This window comes from Dreissena polymorpha, chromosome 5 (assembly GCF_020536995.1).
Source record: "Dreissena polymorpha isolate Duluth1 chromosome 5, UMN_Dpol_1.0, whole genome shotgun sequence".
Lineage (NCBI taxonomy): Eukaryota > Metazoa > Mollusca > Bivalvia > Myida > Dreissenidae > Dreissena > Dreissena polymorpha.
Window position 1 is genome coordinate 126,312,871 of NC_068359.1, and position 5,000 is coordinate 126,317,870.

General features: G+C 61.9%; 1 protein-coding gene and 1 non-coding gene across 2 annotated transcripts in view; one reads left to right on the forward strand and one right to left on the reverse strand.

Moving 5' to 3' along the window:
- Positions 1-876, reverse strand: part of LOC127832867 (small subunit ribosomal RNA) — a 1,832-nt gene extending 956 nt beyond the window's left edge. The window contains exon 1 of the ribosomal RNA XR_008027205.1: positions 1-876. This exon is cut by the window's left edge and continues 956 nt beyond it. This is a non-coding gene — a ribosomal RNA (small subunit ribosomal RNA).
- Positions 1-5,000, forward strand: part of LOC127881879 (myosin-11-like) — a 241,744-nt gene that overhangs the window by 199,751 nt on the left and 36,993 nt on the right. The window lies entirely within an intron of this gene.

The following is a 5,000-nucleotide window of genomic DNA, read 5'->3' on the forward strand; positions in this document are numbered from 1 at the left end:
CCTCGCGCTCCGAGAGCCAACAGATAGAACCGAGGTCCTATTCCATTATTCCATGCACAATTATACAGGCGACCAGGGCCTGCTCTAAGCACTCTAATTTCTTCAAAGTAAACGTGCCGGCCGCCCGAGACACTCGGTCAAGAGCACCAGGGGACGGTGACGCCGGCCGGGAGGCCAGGGCGAGCGGTGACCGCCGCGAGGCGGACCGCAAGCCTGTGCCCGAGATCCAACTACGAGCTTTTTAACTGCAGCAACTTTAATATACGCTATTGGAGCTGGAATTACCGCGGCTGCTGGCACCAGACTTGCCCTCCAATCGATCCTCGCTCAAGGATCTAAAGTGTGCCCATTCCAATTGCGGGGCCTCGAAAGAGTCCCGCATTGTTATTTTTCGTCACTACCTCCCCGTGTCGGGATTGGGTAATTTGCGCGCCTGCTGCCTTCCTTGGATGTGGTAGCCGTGTCTCATGCTCCCTCTCCGGAATCGAACCCTGATTCCCCGTTACCCGTTATCACCATGGTAGGCATAGCACGTACCATCGACAGTTGATAGGGCAGACACTTGAAAGATACGTCGCCGGCGCGAGGCCGTGCGATCGGCACAAAGTTGTCCAGAGTCACCACGAGTTGCGGCCGCCTTGCGGCGACCGCGTTGGTCTGGGCTAACAAAAGCGCTCTTCCCCGCGAGGGTCGGAGCTTCGTTGCATGTATTAGCTCTAGAATTGCCACAGTTATCCAAGTAGGATTGTACGATCTAAGGAACCATAACTGATTTAATGAGCCATTCGCAGTCTCGCCGTGTGAAGGCGTGTACTTGGACATGCATGGCTTAGTCTTTGAGACAAGCATATGACTACTGGCAGGATCAACCAGATAGCTACTGTTGTATACGTACGCGTGCGCACCACGCCCGCCTGCGAGAGCGGCAACTGCTCGCTTGCGCTCTCGCTCGGGCTGCTGCGACGACGAAACGTGTTTCTGGGACTGGCGGCTAGCGTGCTAGTTCGCCGGCTGCTGCTTCGGGCTTTTCGGCGTTGGGCTACTAAGGCGGAACCGGCCTCGGCATCGCGGGGCGTCCCCCGCGTTCGATTCGCCTACTGCCGTGCGTGTCCGCCTGCCAACCCTAGTCTGCCCTAGGCAGCAGCTGCGAGCCAGCGGCCAGCCGCTCTCGTTCGTCCCCTCGGACGACGTTCGCGGGACCGTGTTCACGGCATACCCCGCGAGTCGCCCGTGATACTGCCACTGCATCGACGACGATGCTACTGGGCTACTCGTCTCTGGCCGGCTAGGCTCCGTTCGGCAGCTGCGCGTTCTCGTTCCGCTGCGGGAACACGCGCGGCCTACCAGCCAGCCGACCGATTGCAGAGACCGAGCCCAGGGGACGCTTCGAGCTCAAGCTGCGAGAGACGGCCGATTCACCGCAACCGCTGCGAGCGAGCGCCCCCGTAATACGTTCGACTGGTCGCCGCCCGGCTTCGGTTGAAAGACCGCGCCGAGCTGGCAGGACACGTCAAGGCTCTCCGTATCGAGGGCACGGAAGCCGAGACCGACTGCGAGCGTCTCGGGACCGACTGCTAGTTCGTAGTCGACTAGTCCCCGTTCGCGCCACCGAGGGCAGGCCTGTGGTTTTTTTCCCGCTGGCCGGGTGTGAATGCGGCCGGGACCACTGCGAGCCGCTTCGGCGGCCGAGATTCTTGCCTTTTCCAAGCTGGCTTCTTCGCCGCTCCACGGGCAGGTGGCCCCCGCAGGGTAGGGGGTTCGCCGACCTGGCCTGGGTAGCTAGCTAGCGCCGTATTGTGGCCTCCTGCTTCGAGGCCTGACCGAGCGACTACGTAGGGTTTGGGTGGCCCTAGCAGACCTCGGTCTGAGCGCGCTGCCGTACGAGACGAGCGAGGCGCCCGAAGTCCCGCGACTGTCCGCTAATGCCTACGGGGAGACCACGTCTAGTGGGTAGGCCAGTCGCGAGAATCAAAAAATTTTTTTCTCCCATATATATAGGAATGTTTTCGTCCTCAGCGGTACTCCATTTTACCTATTGTACCTTGCCAGCGGTACTATCGACCGTCTCGGGAGACCAGATCTCAGTTCTCAGGTCTACGGCTTCGGGAAAATACGCAGACAATTTTCACCGAACCGAACTCGGTCGAAAATTTCTATGTCCAAGAAAGTCTCGGAACACGAGCTCTCAGATTCCTCGCCGACAGCTGCGGGAAAATACGCAGCGAATCTTGCGGGACACGGGGTCCCGCCAGTCCCGTACGAGACCGCAGGCCGAGGCCGCCTTCCGAGACCCCGGCCGCGAGAGACGGTCCGCAAGGCCAGGGACACGGGGTCCCGCTAGTCGAGACCGCCTTCCGAGACCCCGGCCGCGAGAGATGGTCCGCAAGGCCAGGGACACGGGAGGCCCGCTAGTCCCGTACGAGACCGCAAGCCGAGGCCGCCTTCCGAGACCCCGGCCGCGAGAGACGGTCCGCAAGGCCAGGGACACGGGGTCCCGCTAGTCGAGACCGCCTTCCGAGACCCCGGCCGCGAGAGATGGTCCGCAAGGCCAGGGACACGGGAGGCCCGCTAGTCCCGTACGAGACCGCAAGCGGAGGCCGCCTTCCGAGACCCCGGCCGCGAGAGACGGTCCGCAAGGCCAGGGACACGGTGTCCCGCTAGTCGAGACCGCCTTCCGAGACCCCGGCCGCGAGAGATGGTCCGCAAGGCCAGGGACCACGGGAGGCCGCTAGTCCCGTACGAGAACCGCAAAGCGGAGGCCGCCTTCCGAGACCCCCGGCCGCGAGAGACGGTCCGCAAGGCCAGGGACACGGTGTCCCGCTAGTCGAGACCGCCTTCCGAGACCCCGGCCGCGGCGAGAGATGGTCCGCAAGGCCAGGGACACGGGGTCCCGCTAGTCGAGACCCGCCTTCCGAGACCCCGGCTGCGAGAAGATGGTCCGCAAGGCCAGGGACAAGGGAGGCCCGATAGTCCCGTACGAGACCGCAAGCGGAGGCCGCCTTCCGAGGACCCCGGCCGCGAGAGACGGTCCGCAAGGGCCAGGGACACGGGAGGCCCGCTAGTCCAGTACGAGACCGCAAGCGGAGGCCGCCTTCCGAGACCCCGGCCGCGAGAGACGGTCCGCAAGGCCAGGGACACGGGGTCCCGCTAGTCGAGACCGCCTTCCGAGACCCCGGCCGCGAGAGATGGTCCGCAAGGCCAGGGACACGGGAGGCCCGCTAGTCCCGTACGAGACCGCAAGCGGAGGCCGCCTTCCGAGACCCCCGGCCGCGAGAGACGGTCCGCAAGGCCAGGGACACGGGGTCCCGCTAGTCGAGACCGCCTTCCGAGACCCCGGCTGCGAGAGATGGTCCGCAAGGCCAGGGACACGGGAGGCCCGCTAGTCCCGTACGAGACCGCAAGCGGAGGGCCGCCTTCCGAGACCCCGGCCGCGAGAGATGGTCCGCAAGGCCAGGGACACGGGGTCCCGCTAGCTAGTCCCGCTAGTCTCGGAATAGTCACGGCGGCCTCCCAGCTAGGCCGTCGATGGGGGTGTTTCGGCTCGGTACGTCGTTTCAGGCCTTAGAAGCGTCAGTCGGCGAGAAACAGGCGCTCCGAGACCGCTCTCCGAGACCGTACGTCTCGCGAAAGCTTCCGAGCCGAAATATGCGTTGAAAATGCTCTAAGTCCATTTTCAATGAAAATGCTCTAAGTCCAAACTTTTAAATATTTCCCCCATATATATAGGAATGTTTTCGTCCTCAGCGGTACTATAGGGTCTAAAAACACAAAAACCGCGATTGCGTCGCCCCCTGGGGAGATGCTCGGCCGAAACCAGGCCGCCGACTCGGGGCATTGTCCCGTCTATCGACTGGACCCGTCGTCGGCGCTCTTCGACCCCCGGGACGGCCCGGGGGTCAGATTAAAGTAGGTCAGGGTAGGGAAAAAAACCCTAATTTGGGGTATTTTTAGGGTATATAACCCTAACGGGACGGGCAGAGTCCAAGAGGACACCAGCTCCATCAGCGGGACAGTAGGGCGCGTCGAATGAGAGCGTTCGCGCTCCCCCACCCCCGGGGCCCGGGGGTCTACGGTGACCTAATTAGGGTAAAATAACCCTAATTAGGGTTACTAACCCTAACGATAACCCTAACGGGACGGGCTATGTCCAAAAGAACACCACCTCGATCAGCGGGACCGTCGGCCGAGTCGAAAAAGAGCGTTCGCGCTCCCCCCACCCCCGGGGCCCGGGGGTCTACGGTGACCTAATTAGGGTTACTAACCCTAATTAGGGTTACTAACCCTAACGATAACCCTAACGGGACGGGCCAAGTCCAAAAGGATACCACCCTCGATCAGCGGGACCGTCGGACGAGTCGAAAAAGAGCGTTCGCGCTCCCCCACCCCCGGGGGCCCGGGGGTCTACGGTGACCTAATTAGGGTTACTAACCCTAATTAGGGTTACTAACCCTAACGATAACCCTAACGGACGGGCCAAGTCCACAGGAACACCACCTCGATCAGCGGGACCGTCGGGCGAGTCGAAAAAGAGCGTTCGCGCTCCCCCACCCCGGGGGCCCGGGGGTCTACGGTGACCTAATAGGGTTACTAACCCTAATTAGGGTTACTAACCCTAACGATAACCCTAACGAGACGGGCCAAGTCCAAAAGGATACCACTTCGATCAGCGGGACCGTCGGCCGAGTCGAAAAAGAGCGTTCGCGCTCCCCCACCCCCGGGGCCCGGGGGTCTACGGTGACCTAATTAGGGTTACTAACCCTAATTAGGGTTACTAACCCTAACGAAAACCCTAACGGCACGGGCCAAGTCCGAAAGGACACCACCTCGATCAGCGGGACCGTCGGGGCGAGTCGAAAAAGAGCGTTCGCGCTCCCCCAACCCGGGGGCCCGGGGGTCTACGGTGACCTAATTAGGGTTACTAACCCTAATTAGGGTGTCTAACCCTAACGATAACCCTAACGGGACGGGCTATGTCCAAAAGAACACCACCTCGATCAGCG